A 16408-nucleotide genomic window follows, 5' to 3' on the forward strand; every position below is an offset into this window, starting at 1 on the left:
TGTATTGTGCTTTACCTAGTAAGATCTGCCTATTTCTGTAGATTGAAGCTAGTTGTGTCCCTGATTGCATTATCTGTTATGACTCTTTGACTTGATTGATGACATGCCCTATGCCTGACAATGGAGCCCATTGACACCATTTTTTTTTCCACTTTAAATTGGTGCCAACACTTGCAAACTTTTCACTTCCTCCTCCGACTACATAGCTCCGACTACACTCATGAAGACAGGAGCATGGCAGGATGGCAGCCAGGGAGCCCAGGGTTACAATTCTGATGCTATTTCAATTGTTGCTTTAAAACGTAGTGGTGAAACTTCTAGGGGTGTGATGAAACTGGCAGAAAAGTTTGCTGTAAATGATGATTTTGTATGAGATTTTAAAATGAATGCTATCCTACCAGCCCCAAAGTAACTGTGATGAAACAACAAAACTATTTTTGGTCATTTGACAGATACTTTCTCAATTTATAAGAACATAAGGACATAAGAATTGCCGCTGCTGGGTAAGACCAGTATTCCATCGTCCCCAGCAGTCCACTCACGCGGCAGCCCTTAGGTTAAAGACCAGTGCCCTAACCAAGACTAGCCTTACCTTTGTTCTGGTTCAGCAGGAACTTGTCTAACTTTGTCTTGAATCCCTGGAGGGTGTTTTCCCCTATAACGGCCTCCGGATGAGCGTTCCAGATTTCTACCACTCTCTGGGTGAAGAAGAACTTCCTTACATTTAACACATGATCGATGGCCATTTTTAGTCAGCCGCCAATATCAGTGTCGTTTACTCATTGAATAAATATATTGGATTTTTTAAGGGCATGTATTTAAGGGGTGGGCTTTGGGCTTTTATTTATGTAGCTCCTTTCTGATGTTTTATTTTTTTATTATGTAAACCACTGAATGAGTTTGGTCTTAAAGCGGTATATTAAGTATAATAAACTGTAAATTGTCTTGAATTGAAAGTAAGCTCTTTATAACAGGGACTGTCTCATACATGCTTAATGTACAGTGATGATGCTGCATAAGTCAAGTAGGGCTATAGAAATGAAAAGTAGTAATAGTAAAACGGAAGGTTTGTATTTTGATATATAATATTTAACATGATATACCACCATTTGATATGCATATCAAAGTGGTGTATATATCCTTGAAATTTCATTTAAAAATGGCATTAGAAAGATGGCAACAAAGACAGGAAACAAGGATAAATAATTTGGGAGCCTTTTTCAGTTGTAGTTCAAGAATAAATGAATTCAGATAACATAGTTTTTTTTCCCCCTGACTTCAGAGGGATAATAATTCTAAAACTGAAGCAATGTGGGTTAAATTATTTGCTCAGAGTCACAGTGGGATTTAGCCCAGTGCTCTAAAAATTAGACTAATAATAATAATAATTTTATTCCAATATACCGCCAAAACCGTAGTAGCTCGAGGCGGTTTACAAGAAAGAAGATCTGGACAATCAGCGAATATAGGTACAATGTAAAGTCGACAAATACAGGTGAGCAGGATACAAAGGTAAGGCATAAGAGATCCTGGGAGACAATTCGGTTAGTGTTGTAGAGATAAGGCTTAAGAGGTCTTAGGTTACAAATCGTTTAAGCAAGTTTGTTTTTACTAATTTTCTGAAGCTTAGGTAGGATGAGGAGTGCGCGATAATATTACCTAGCCAATCGTTCAGTTGACCTGCTTGGAAAGCAAGAGTTCTGTTCAGGTATCTTTTGTAACAGCAGGCCTTTAGTGTTGGGTGGTTAAACAGATGTACTCTGTGTTTGGGTCTGGATGGGGGCCAAACCAAGAATGGATTTGAAACAGAGACAGGTAAATTTGAACAGCACTTTTGCTTCAAGGGGCAGCCAGTGGAGTTTTTGGTAGTAGGGAGTTATGCGTTCCCATTTTTTTAACCCAAAAATCAATCGGATTGCTGAATTTTGGATGATTCAGTCTTTGAATGGTTTTTTTGAAAGACTACACTTAACTTTAGGGAATCAGCAAACTTAATTTAACAAGACGTTCTTACTTCATATTTATTTGATATGCTACAAATTACATTAAAAAAAAAAAATCTATGCAAGGGTGCTGAAAAGTTCTTAGTCCCTCCAACTTCCTAAATTCTGAGTGTTATTTTGCCATTGTAGCTGAAAAGAGTGTTATCTTATTTTATTAAGTGACCATTTGCAGAAACAAAACTCTATGTTTTGGCATTGTTTCAGATCATTGATTGAACTATAGCCACATTGTTCTCTTGGTTGAGCTCAGAACTTTTCAGCACCTCTCGTAGTGTGACGACTCTGATAGCCAGAGTTGATATTGTGACATCATAATGCCTCCTTCCACCAATGCCTTATAGCCAACCTCATCAGTGATGTCACAATGGCTTAACTGTCCTATACTTGGCTCACTTTTATTACATACTAGCTTTATAGCCCGTTACATTAACGGGTGCTAGAATGTGTGTGTGTGTGTCTGTCTTTATTTCTTTCTCTCTCTGTCTCCTTAGCCGCTTTCTGTATTTCTGTCTTTCTCCCTTCCTTTTACCTCCCCTGTGTCCACCACCACCCCTTCACTGCTCCCCTTATCCAGCAGCAGCCCTTCTCCCTTTGTTTTACCTCCCCCCTGTCCATCAGCACCTCTTCCCGGTCCCCCTGTCCAGCCATAGGCCTCCCTTCCTTCCCCCCCCTGTCCATCAGCACCTCTTCCTGCTCCCCCTGTCCAGCAGTAGGGAGCTACTTCAAAGTGCTCAGTTATTTAATAACTGCCTTTTCTCAAGTTTTCTATTGTCATCTCTGCCTTTAATTTTGAAGCTAACTGCAATTGTCTACTCCTTTATGATTTCTCTTTTTCTCAGTCTCTGTTCATCTTTTCATATCAGTAATCCTATTGAATGTTGTGCTGCTCAGCCTGCTTTGTATGGAACCTGGGGAGGAAGGCCGCCGCAGCTTCGCGCGACTGGTCCGTTGGGAGTTTGGTCGGTGTTTAGCGTGGGACTCGGTTTCCCACACAGCGCCGCGCTGTGCTTGGAGCGTCTTTGGTGGAGAGGGGAGAGGCCTGTGCCTGAGGAGAAGCCCCGGATCCGCCACCATTCAGCACCTGTACACCGCGCTCCTCAGCATGAGCGGCAGCAGACGGCAAAGGACCAGCTCGTTCGCCAACTCGGGCTCGGGGCCTTCCGCTGTTGGAGGAGCGGAGAGGGCTTCTGGAGGCGATCGGCAGCTTGCTGCGGTCGTGAAGACTGACTGCGAGGTCCTCAGTACGCGACTGGAGGTGCACTGGTAAATAGGAAGACGTCGGGGAGGAGAGAGAGTGTTTCGCGCGCATGCACACTCCTATCTGCGGTGCCCTACAGCGCACAGAAAACGGAACACACGATGGCAGTGCGCATGCGCGGCTTAGCCTTTTATTATATTAGATGAGAGAGCTGAAAAGTTCTCAGCCCGACCAACCAACTTCCAAATTTTGATTGTTATTTTGCCACTATAGCTGAATAGTGCCAATTTCATTGAGTGCCAATTTGCAGAAAAAAATTACATATTTTGACATTGTTTCAGATCATTGATTGGATCATATCCACGTCATTCTCTTGGTTGGGCTGAGAAAAACAGGTTTTTAGATGTATCCAGAGACTTTTCAAGCCTCTGAATGCCACTGTACACCCAAAGCTAAAAGAGGTGTTTTAGGAGGATTGGTGAGGGTGGGATTTGGGTGGGATATGGGCTAACCTAAACTTAGGGCTCCTTTTATCAAGGTGCGCTACGAGGGTTAGGGTGTCAGACATTTCATCACGTGCTAATCCCTGCGGCACACCAAAAAACTAACGCCTCGTCAATGGAGGCGTTAGCGACTAGCGCGGCAGGTGGTTGAACGCGCGGTATTCCACGCGTTGACCGCCTACCGCAGCTTGATAAAAGGAGCCCTTAGTCGTATTGCAAGGATAATCAAAAGTTTTACGAGGCTGCCTAGACGGAACTTATACGTTGTGACTTAAGCAATTTAAAAACGGAAGGTATCCAAAGTGACCAGGTAACCACTGCAGACACAAAGAACAGATCCCACAGACTGCCCCGGTGATCACTGACCCCCCCTCCCCCCCACTACCATACAAATCAGAATAAAAATATACATACCTGCCTCCAGAACATCAGCACCAGGCATAGGAATGCCTAGTAGAGCTGCAAAGAGGTGGCTTAAGTAGTCTGAGGGGTGGGCTAGTGAACCATAGAGAGGAGAACCCAGGTCCATAAGCCACTATAACCACTGCATTCATGGTAGAAAATGTGAGTCCACCAAAAAATCCTCAAACCCTACTGTACTGCCATATAGATGCCATCTGCAGCCATAAGGGCTGCTGGGATTGTAGACAGGTGGGTATAGTAAGTTTTGGGGGTGGTTTGGAGGGCTCACCATGACCTGCAAGGGAGTTGTGTTGAGATGTTTATGTGGCACCCTTTTTTTTTTTTTAATGTTCTTTATTCATTTTCAAAATTACATTAAGTGTAAAATATATTCATTCACAGTAACAATAAACATATCACTTATAAACAATCATTGGTACATTATATAAATTTTTATCCTTTCCCCTTTCCCATCCCTCCCATCCATATCTTCCATTATTATATAATATATGTAATAATAAAAATACCCTCCTCCCTGATAATTAAACTGATAATTAAAAGGGAAATAATTTTACTTAATCCTTACAATATTTTGTTAATGGTTTCCACACATCCTGAAATTTCTTAAAGTATCCCCTTTGTAAAGCGATAAATCTTTCCATTTTATAGATATGGCATAAAGAATTCCACCAAAAGTTATAATTTAATCTCCTCCAATCCTTCCAATTATATGTAATTTGCTGAATGGCAACCCCAGTCATTATTAGTAATAATTTATTGTTGTTAGCAGAAATCTGACTTTTTGCTCTCATTTCCATACCAAATATCACAGTATCATAAGATAATGCCACTGGGTTATCTAATAAATTATTAATTTGGTCCCAAATTGATTTCCAAAAATTCATAATATATGGGCAATGAAACAATAAATGATCTAAAGTTCCTACTTCTAGATGACAATGCCAGCATCTATTAGACAAAGAACTATCTAATTTTTGCAACCTAACAGGGGTCCATAACGCTCTATGTAACAGAAAAAACCAAGTTTGTCTCATAGATGCAAACACCGTACATTTCATCCTCCAAGACCAAATTCGTGGCCATTGAGATGCAGTAATTTCATGCTTAATCTCAATGCTCCAAATATCTCTTAAACCAGTTTTTAATTTCTTTTTAGTAAATCCACTTAATATTTTATACCACTGGGCGGCCTGGTGACCCAAGAAGTCTGTCTGAAAACAAAGAAACTCCATACTATAATGATTATTAAGGTTTTTCCAATCAGGGAACCCCGCCTGAATGGCATGCTTCAGTTGCAACCATCTAAAATTTTCTGATTTTTTAAGTCCAAACTTATGCTGCAACTGTGAAAATTCAAGCATAGCACCATTAGAAATAACATCATCCAATATACGTATTCCTGCTTCCAGACTAGCCTTTCTCCGCCAATTTGAATCTTGGAATTTACCCATATAGATTGACTTGTAGATTTGTAAATTGGAATAGTTGTTAAATTGCTTACATACCGTAAAGTTTTCCATGTATCGGCTAGTATTCTGTTGTCCTTACTGTAACTAGGCATTTTGATACTGAGCAAATGGCACAGACGCAATGGAGACATGAGTTGCCATTCTATCCATAACCAGTCTGGGAGTTTTCCTATGAGTTCTGGGAGGATCCAATACATACCATGGCACAAAATATAGGCTTGATGGTACCTATAAAAATTTGGAAAATTTACCCCTCCCTCTGAAATTGATTTTTGTAAGGATACCAAAGCCACTCTAGGAGTTTTTTGAAGTTCACAGTAGTACCCTGTAAGGTGCCCCACTACTCTGTTGCCATGCCATCACTTTGCTGGCCCCTCCCACATCCAGAAGGTCTTGTTCTGGGTATTTGGAACTTGGACAAATTTTGGGATGGGAATGTGTTATAAAGATAGGTAACCTGGTGGTCTGGACGATCAAATGGCAGGACGTATTGTGGCGACGCCGACGCCCGTGGATATGTTAGGCTCCGGCCATAGCACACTAAAGCTCACCTCTGACGTGCTTCCATAAAGTTGGAAGTCCTGCTGGTCTCAATGTTCAGTGATAAAGCATGAAACAAAATCCAAAAGAGTCAGTTTATAGTTCATGCCAACACACTTTATTGTGGGCTTATATTGGGAGCCAACTTCCAGTCAGTCCAGACTCCAAGTAACCAACATAAGTTCCCAAAACAAAAACAGAGCTGATGAAAAATAATAAAGTCTCAGCTCTCACCTTTATCCAGGTAAGTAACATAAAACACATTGCAAAATACTTGCTGTCAGATGCCGAGAGATAACTCTCCAAAACAATGTTGTAATCTTTAAAGTCAGACAGTTAGCCAAGACTGCTATTAGCACTGCCTGTAGTGCTGTGTCCAAGCCTGAGAGGTAAGTAGGCTTGGCCCCAGCCAGCTCCAAAGGAGTTGGTGGGGGAGGGGAGTAAGCGAATCCACAAAAATATCTCTGTTATAACAGAATGCCCAAATGGCCCCACAAACCCATCCAGTTGTACAGTGGATTCTCCCCAAACTTACTTCCTCATTCTTCAGCATTCAAAACACAAAATAAACTTAACAGTGCAGATTTCTTCAATGAAAAAAAAACATTTTTTTTTTTCTTTCAGGCTCCCTTAAAGGGAGAAGTTCAGCACTGCTCTCCTTCTTCCCTCAACTGCAAACAGCTGCTGAGAAGCAGTCTAAACAATTTGCTCACCTGAGCAGGAAGACAAAAAAAAGTCCCACAAACATGTAACCTATTATTCTTCCATAGGCATACCTTCAGGAATATCAACAGTTTCCTGGCAATCCATAGGTTCTAGCTCTGATGACTGGTTAGCCACAGGGTCAGGATCAAAATCTAACATCTCAACGTCAGTAGAGCAGAGAGGATCAGGAGCATTGTCCTGGACACCTCCTTCCTGAGCTGGCTCAGGGCAGACTGCTTTCCTTCCCCTCAGAGCAGCTTCTATTACGTTTAGCCGGGCACGCCCAGTTCTCTGAGGGGGAGGGCCAGCCTGTAGCTTTTGCCTAACTCTCTTAGGAGCAGCAATCAGCTTCTGCAGCTGAGAGTTAGTAGGTGAAGTGGGAGTGATCAGAGGCTGTTCCAGGGTGTTACACTCAGCATCCTCCACTCCCTGGAGCTCAGCCAACTGAGATTTAAAGGGAAATGAACCACCTTCCCTATTCTTTCCCTCTGGCTTGTCACATTGATCAGCTCTTCTGACAACTGGGCTAGGTTTAGACAAACCCCTGCCTGGCACAAACCGAGCTTTAAGGCTAGGGGTGTGACAGTATATAGGTAGACGATTCTCAAAAAAAAAAAAAAATTATTTTATTTTATTTTTTTTTTCCATTTAACAAAATTCACAAGTTACACTTGCAATACAGTGTCTCTTTAGAACCATTAATTACAAATGCAATAACAGAAAGAAATTCCCACAAGGTGAAGAAAACCTAGGCACTTCCTCAGACCACAAATTAGGGTGTCAGGTCAAAAGCGCGCTGGGACAAAGGCGCGAGCGGACAATTGAGCGCAGCGCGGAGGTGTGCGCCGAAGAAAATGACTGTTTTTAGGGCTCCAACGGGGGGGGGGGTAATGGGGGGAACCCCCCACTTTACTTAATACACATCACGCCGTGTTGTGGGGGTGTTGTGGGGGTTTGGGGGGTTGCAACCCCCCAAATTTTACTGACAACTTCACTTTTTCCCTGTTTTTAGGGAAAAAGTAAGTTTACAGTAAAATGTGGGGGGTTACAACCCCCCAAACCCCCCCACAACGCCGGTGCGATTTGTATTAAGTAAACTGGGGGTGCTCCTGAACAAAACCCCCCGTCGGAGACCCTAAAAACAGTAATTTTCTTCAGCGCACGCCTCCGTCTTGCGCTCAGTTGTCGGCGCGCGCCTTTGTCTTCCGCGTTGTTGTCTATGAACCCAAATTAGAGATAAAGTGAAAACTAAGAATAGATTTGGGAGAATCGTTACTAAAATAACATTAATAAAGCAAATAGCAAAGACATCTTAACTCGGAATCCATTTTGCATTACTTATTGTACAGTATCTGAAGTTAACTTCTTGAGGTCTAAGAAGGACCTCAGATGTTCAGATGGAAAAAATACATATCTTAAACCTAAATACTTGATTATACATTTGCATGGATATGCTCCCAAATAATTAGCCCCCAGTTTTCTTGTTTCCTCTCTCATTATAAGGAATTGGTTCCTTCTTTCTTGAGTGGATTTTGTGACGTCTGGGTATAACCATTATCTTTGTCCACAGTAATTAGAGGCAGGATTTTAAAGTATACCATCATAGTTGAATTCAGATCTTGCTCAAAGATAAAATCTACTACAAGTGCAGCCCGTTCCTTCACTTGAGAGAGGGAATCTTCCAAAATATCTGTAATATTTAACAAATCTTTATCAGTATGTAAATCAGTTACAGGGAATACCTTATTCACGTCATCTCCTGTTTCTACCTTCTTAGATTTTATAAGAGTCAAATAATAGGCTTTGTTAATCGGAGGGATAGCTTCTTGAGGATATTTTAAATTTTCTAGAAGATATTTCTTGCAGGTTTCAGCAGGTGATAAGCCCAAAATTTTGGCAATTGAGGACTCTCAGATTTAAATGTCTGCTGTGATTCTCTATTTGTTCTATTTTCCTCTGTGTAGATTTCTGATCTTTTATATCTTCAAATAAAGTGTCTTTCAATGAAGAAGTCTCAGTTTGTATTTTATCTAAACATTCCCTGTGAACTTTATCAATATTTAACGAGAAGGTATCGACTTTGGAAACAAGTACCTCTAAGGGCTCCTTTTACTAAGCGGCGATAACGTTATTAGTGCGTGCAGAATTTTAGCGTGCGATAAATCCAAGCTATGTGGCTAGAACTAACACCAGCTCAATGCTGGCATTAGCTAAAACCGCTATCACAGCTTAGTAAAAGGATCCCTAAGTCTTGTGCTGTTTTTCCAGTCTTTACATCTAGTCCCCATATGGCATCAAGAAGTGTCCTCAAAGTTATTGCTGACTCCGGAGCTGGATACCCAGCTGCCCTAATTATCTTTTCTGTCTGTAAACTTTTTGAGGGAGACACTATCTCTAGAATCGGCTCCGGGTTTCCTCCTCCACACTCCCAGTGATGGACAACATAGAGTGTTGAGTGTTGAGGGAGACAAAGAGATCTCCCGTTCCTCCAGGTTGAGCATTTCCCTGCTCGACCCTAATGCAGAACTCATTCCCCGACTTCCATCCCGAGGATCAATGATGGCTGATATCCTCTCTAAAAACTGAGGAAACTGAAGAGGTGTTGATGAAAGAGCTGGAACCCCAGCTCTCACCAAACCTTTTCTCTTTGTATGCAGCATCTTTTGGAACAAATAAAAGGTAAGAAAACATGGGAAATTTATAAAGACGCCGCAATGAAACAGAGAGAGGCAGAAACGCTGTCAGAGTCTGTCGGCCATCTTACATATTTTTTGAGAATGGACATTTCTCTGCTCCCAACTTTGGGTGACTAGCGTCCTACATCCAAATCAGACTTAGACGTATTTTTTCATTTTGACCCTCTAAGCGGTTTACAACTTAAGCATACACAATCATGTACACACATGTAATCAGTAATAACATTTCCTACCTAATCTTCCCAACTCTAACTCTTGCCAAAACTAGCGCAAAGCTAATAAAAGTTAGATAAAACAGATTATCAAAATCTAAAACATCACTACCTAGTAAAAAGCTTTCACAAACAAATATGTTTTTAGTTGCTTCCTAAAGGATATCTTATCTTTACATAGTCTCAAATATTACATTAAAGTATCCCATTTCAGAGGACCTGCCACAGAAATGGATATTATTTGTGTCTTTTTGTGGTGAGTTTCACCAAGCACCTCTATTGATAACCTCATGGACCTTAGCATTCAGGCAGGTATGTGTTGTTTCAATTACTGCCTTAAATACCATGGTGTTACTGTATAGATTGCTTGGAAAACAATCGTAAAATTTTATAATCAATTCTACATTGGACTGGCAGCCAATGGAGGCTTTTCAATACTGGCATTATATGCTCGTTCCATGCTACCCCATTAATCATTCTCGCGGCTGCATTTTTTCTATTGAACACCCCTCTTACAATGTTCAATATGGCTGATCAAGTCCACTGAATCCTGCAATGTATTTTCCCAGTCACGATATGCCTTAATGCATCTTTTACATCTCTGTTTCGTAGTGTGTATATAAAGGGATTTAATAATGGAGTAACAATTGCATACCACATTGATACCATTTTATTCATCTCAACTGAGTAGTGCGCTGATGGTCTGACATACATGACACTAACTGTCACATAGAATACACTGACTATCAGGAGGTGGGATGTACAGGTAGAGAAGGCCTTTTGTCTTCCAGTGGCAGAGGAGACGTTCAGTATAGTTAGTATGATGTAAAAGTATGACACCATAGTCAAGCTGAATGAACTTATTACTATTGCTACTGCTAATATAAAGTTTATCAGCTCTATGATCTTTGTATCAGTACAAGAGAGTCTTAGCAAGGGGTCAGCATCACAAAAGAAGTGATTCAGGCCATTGGGACCACAAAAGGATAACCTAAACATCAATGGATAGCATAGTCAGAAAACCTACCAACCAACAGATAGAGGCTAGTTTGCAGCAGACTTCAATGTTCATAATCATCGTATAACGTAAGGGATCGCATATAGCTAGGTAACGATCAAATGCCATGGCAGCCAGAAGAAGACATTCTGTTGACCCCAGTGAAAAGAAGAAATACAACTGGATAATGCAGCTGGTAATAGAAATTGATTTACTATGTAAGAGAAGACCTGCCAACATCTTGGGCGTAACTACTGTTGTGTACCACACTTCCAAGAATGCCAAATTACTTATGAAGAAGTACATGGGCTTGTGTAGATGCCAATCCATCCCCACTGTCAAAATGATCAGAAAGTTGGCTAGCAGTGTCAAGGTGTAGATTAAGGAAAAGATCACAAAGAATAGACTTTCCAACTTTTGAGTGCTGGGAAATCCAAGCAATAAGAGCTCTGTCAATTCCGTGCGATTGTGAGATTCCATGGCTGCTTCATGGCCTACCTGTAGACATAGCAAACACAGATTAATGGCAGTGAAACAAAGAGTCTGACAAACTCATTTATGTGTTGCATTTCTTGTATTTGAAAAACAATGATGTTCTTAAAGGAAGATAAATCGCATAGTGAAGTGTTGGCTCATCATGTTTTCTCTGTTGACTGCAGATGGCAACATCCTTTCCCTTCCTGTTGTTTTCTCCTTAATTATTCTCTTTTTCAAAATATTGTAGTTCTTCCTCTTTTTCTTTTTAATTCTTTATTTAAACACTACGTTGTTCCTGTCCATCTTTGTCTGAGTTTATCATGTAGATTCTAAATGTCAAATGTTCACCCTTAATTTATATGATGAAACATAAGAACATAAGCAGTGCCTCCGCTGGGTCAGACCTGAGGTCCATTGTGCCCAGCAGTCCGCTCACGCGGCAGCCCAACAGGTCCAGGACCTGTGCAGTAATCCTCTATCTATACCCCTCTATCCCCTTTTCCAGCAAGAAATTGTCCAATCCTTTCTTGAACCCCAGTACCGTACTCTGCCCTATTACGCCCTCTGGAAGCGCATTCCAGGTATCCACCATACGTTGGGTAAAAAATAATTTCCTAGCATTCGTTTTGAATCTGTCCCCTTTCAACTTTTCCAAATGCCTTCTTGTTCTTTTATTATTCGAAAATTTGAAGAATCTGTCCCTCTCTACTCTCTCTATGCCCTTCATGATTTTGTAAGTCTCTATCATATCCCCTCTAAGTCTCCTCTTCTCCAGGGAAAAGAGTCCCAGTTTCTCCAATCTCTCAGCAAATGAAAGGTTTTCCATCCCTTTTATCAGACATGTTGCTCTCCTCTGAACCCTCTCGAGTAATGCCATGTCCTTCCTAAGGTACGGCGACCAAAATTGGACGCAGTACTCCAAATGTGGACGCACCATCGCTTGATACAACGGCAGGATAACTTCTTTCGTTCTGGTTGTAATACCCTTCTTGATTATGCCTAGCATTCTGTTTGCCTTCTTAGCGGCCGCTGCGCACTGTGCCGTCAGCTTCATTGTCATGTCCACCATTACCCCCAAGTCCCTTTCTTGGGTACTCTTATTCACTAAAATCCCTCCCATCGTATAGTTGTACCTCAGGTTTCTGCTTCCCACATGTAGTACTTAACATTTCTCAACGTTGAACTTCATCTGCCATCTTGTCGCCCATTCCCCTAGTTTGTACAAGTCCCTTTGCAATTCTTCGCAGTCCTCTTTAGTCCGAGCTCCAGTAAAATTTTAGTGTATGTTTTAGAAGTCTGAGCGGTATAAGAAATTTTAAATAAACTTGAAACTTGAATTTTGTATGTGTGCTTTTTTGTAACATATATATTCTTAATCCCCCCCCCCCAATGATCTAATTAAATTACTATTTTTATAGATAGTCACTAAAATTTAAGGGCCCTTTTTTATCAAGCTGCGTTAGAGGTTTTCAGCACAAGTTGGCACGATAAATGCTCCAGCACTCATATAATAATTCATAAGTGTATTGCACTTTTAAGTTTCGAAAATCAATAAAGAATTAAAAAAATAATAATAATAATTCCTATAAGCTTCACCAGCCCACACTTAAAACTTCTATTGCAACTTGATAAAAAGGGGGCAAATAAATATAGTACGCCATATTCTTTAAAGCATACAATGCAATTTGAGATATTCTGTAATTTGATATCCAAGACATATTCATTGATATGTCTTCTTTTTGTTAGCTTCTCGCATGAGAAAATGTGCCCTCAAAGTCTATTTTAAGCTATGAGCACAGTTGAGCTTGGACTGTTTTAGAACTTAGAGGAGTTTTAAGTGAGACTTTAGTGTAGCTAAGGCCCTCTTTTATTAAGGTGCGCTAATCGTGTGTATGTTAGTCTATGGACGCATTAGTGTTTAGCGCGTGCTAATTCAATTAATGCACACTAATCGGTTAACGCACCTTAGCAAAAGAGGGGGTAAGTGGAATTTATTGTTTCATGAGACATTGTTGATTTGTGCCCACAATTTAATTTAACAGCACAAATAATTGGCAATTAAAAATAAATAACTGGAATTAATTAGAAGATACATGCACAACGCTAGGCATGATTAAGAAGGGGATCACAAACAGATCAGAAAAGGTTATTATACCGCTGTACCAGGCCATGGTCCACCCCCCACCTGGAATACTGCGTCCAGAAGTGGTCGCCGTACATGAAGAAGGACATAGTACTAAGAACATAAGCAATGCCTCCGCTGGGTCAGACCTGAGGTCCATCGTGCCCAGCAGTCCGCTCACGCAGCGGCCCAACAGGTTCAGGTATAGATAGAGTAATTCTCTATCTATACCCCTCTATCCCCTTTTCCAGCAGGAAATTGTCCAATCCTTTCTTGAACCCCAGTACCGTACTCTGCCCTATTACGCTCTCTTGAAGCGCATTGGCTAAGGCTCTTAACATTTGCATCTCCTCTTCCTATAGGCTAAGGCTCTTTGCACCTGCATTGTGATGTCATAGAGCTTTATGGTTATAGAAACCTAGAAACATGATGGCAGATAAAGGCCAAATGGTCCATCCGCAGCATCCACTATCTCCTCCTCTCCCATAAGAACATAAGAAATGCCTCCGCAGGGTCAGACCAGAGGTCCATCGTGCCCAGCAGTCCGCTCACGCGGCGGCCCAACAGGTCCAGGACCTGTGCAGTAATCCTCTATCTATACCCCTCTATCCCCTTTTCCAGCAGGAAATTGTCCAATCCTTTCTTGAACCCCAGTACCGTACTTTGCCCTATTACGCCCTCTGGAAGCGCATTCCAGGTGTCCACCACACGTTGGGTAAAGAAGAACTTCCTAGCATTCATTTTGAATCTGTCCCCTTTCAACTTTTCTGAATGCCCTCTTGTTCTTTTATTTTCCGAAAGTTTGAAGAATCTGTCCCTACTCTCTCTATGCCCTTCGTAATCTTGTAAGTCTCTATCATTACATTACATTACATTAGTGATTTCTATTCCGCTTGGGGTTCAAAGCGGATTACATAAGAAGAGAGCTGGACATTTCCAGGAGGGTACATTACATTGAAGAATACAAATTGAGGGTATAGATTAAATTACATTGGAAATTATATCAGGCTACATTACATAGCAAAGTATTCTGTTTCCTTACATTGGTAGATAGTTGGATTCGGTAGGAGAATTTAGGTTTCAGGTTGATTACTTGGCTTTCCGGATCTTTTTTTTTTTTTGGGGGGGGGGGGACAATTGAGGATATGGTGCCAGGGAGAGGGCAGTGCATGGTCAAAATAAAGAGGGGAAGAGGAGAGGGAGATTAGGTAGATTGTATATACTTTTTGAACAGAAGTGTTTTGATTTCTTTACGGAATGCTTTGATATCATATCCCCTCTAAGTCTTCTCTTCTCAAGGGAAAAGAGTCCAAGTTTCTCCAATCTCTCAGCATATGAAAGGTTTTCCATACCTTTTATCAAACGTGTCGCTCTCCTCTGAACCCTCTCGAGTATCGCCATATCCTTTTTAAGGTACGGCGACCAATATTGGACGCATCGTCGCCTGATACAACGGCAGGATACCTTCTTTCATTCTGGTTGTAATACCCTTCTTGATTATACCCAGCATTCTATTCGCTCTCTTAGCAGCCACTGCGCATTGTGCCGTCGGCTTCATTGTCATGTCCACCATTACGCCCCAGTCCCTTTCTTGGGTACTCTCATTCAATAACGAGAGAGAGAATTAGAAGGCCTTGAGCATGCGCAGATGCATGTTCAAGGCCCGGCAGAGGCAGGAAGATCTTCTAGCGGCATCGGCATGTCCTGTGGGCTGTGTGCCGGTGCCAGTTCGGTGTCTGTTCGGGCGGGGGGTGCCAGTTCGAGCGGGGGGTCTTTGCTAGCGGGGAGAGCGATGCCAGTTATCGGGGGGGGGGAGGGGGTGCTCACAAATCGAGTCAACACTCGGTTTGTGAGACAAGTTTTGCGAGAATCTTTTGCTCGTCTTGCAAAACACTCCCAAACCGGGTTACTCGCAAACCGAGGTTTGACTGTACCTCTGGAACAGATATGTTTATAGGTGTTTCCTAAATTCCCCATAGTTATTAGCATGCATAAGTAATTGTTCCAGATCTTTTCCCCATAATGCAGCTTGAAAAGAGAAAAGATGTTGATGATGTTTTTTAAATTTACATCCTCTAACCGGTGGTGAGACAAACTTCAGGTGTGAGCTTCTCTTATGTCTATTGGTTGAGAAAGAGAAAACTCAATTATATATTTGGGTGCTAGACCGAATAGTACCAAGAAGCAAAAACAGCCAAATTTGAACTTGGCACGTGCTTCCATCAGCAACCAATGCAGGAGTCGGTAGGAAGGGGTTACGTGATCAGATTTCTTCAACCCAAAAATCAGTCTGACCGTCGCATTTTGCATCAGTTGTAAACTGCATATTCTTCTGAGAAATTGCCAGATGGGCGATATTACAGTAATCAATGGCTCAGTATAAGGGATTGTACCAGAATTAGACTTTAGACCTTAGACTTAGTGGGGATGGGCGGACCCGCTATGCCTAAGGCCTGATTGGTCCAGGCTTCTAGAGCCTGGGCCAATCAGGCCTTAGGCTTCGGCGGGATGGGCCGGGAAGGGGCGGGCCTGCCTCATTTCGATGAGGCAGGCCTGCCGGCTGGACGGGCAAGAACCATCTGGCCTTAAAAAAGGTTAGTTTAGTGGGGTGGAGGTTTGGGGGTTGTTAGCGCCGGGGTGGGGGAGGGTGCTTCTTCGGGCAGGAGGGATTGGGCACCCTCCTGCCAGCGATCGGTAGTGTCGGGGTGGGAGGGAGATCGGTAATGTCAGGGGGAGGCGGTTGGTAGTGTTGGGGGGGTGGTCGGTAGTGTCAGGGGGGCATCTTCTGGCAGGAGGGTTTGGCCACCCTCCTGCCTGCGATCGGACAGGCCGCGACCCACTATACTTATAGTGGCAGAGAGATCCCTTGCCGCAATAAGTATAGCGGCCGCGTCTACTTACAATGTAGACCAGCATTTTGCTGGCCTACATTTTAGCGCTTCTCCTCTACTAAGGAGACGCGTAGGGCCGCCTAGGTTCGCCTAAGGCCCTTAGGCAAGCTTAGGCATCTTGCGGGTCTCCCTAGGCTCCCGGAGGCGCCTTCAGGCCTGCCTGGGGAGCATT

At 42.2% G+C, this 16408-nt stretch overlaps 1 pseudogene; it reads right to left on the reverse strand.

Moving 5' to 3' along the window:
- Positions 1 to 10283: 10283 nt before the first annotated feature.
- LOC117349678 lies at positions 10284 to 11226 on the reverse strand (annotated as a pseudogene).
- Positions 11227 to 16408: the final 5182 nt, after the last annotated feature.

The sequence above is a fragment of the Geotrypetes seraphini genome, chromosome 16 (assembly GCF_902459505.1).
Source record: "Geotrypetes seraphini chromosome 16, aGeoSer1.1, whole genome shotgun sequence".
Lineage (NCBI taxonomy): Eukaryota > Metazoa > Chordata > Amphibia > Gymnophiona > Dermophiidae > Geotrypetes > Geotrypetes seraphini.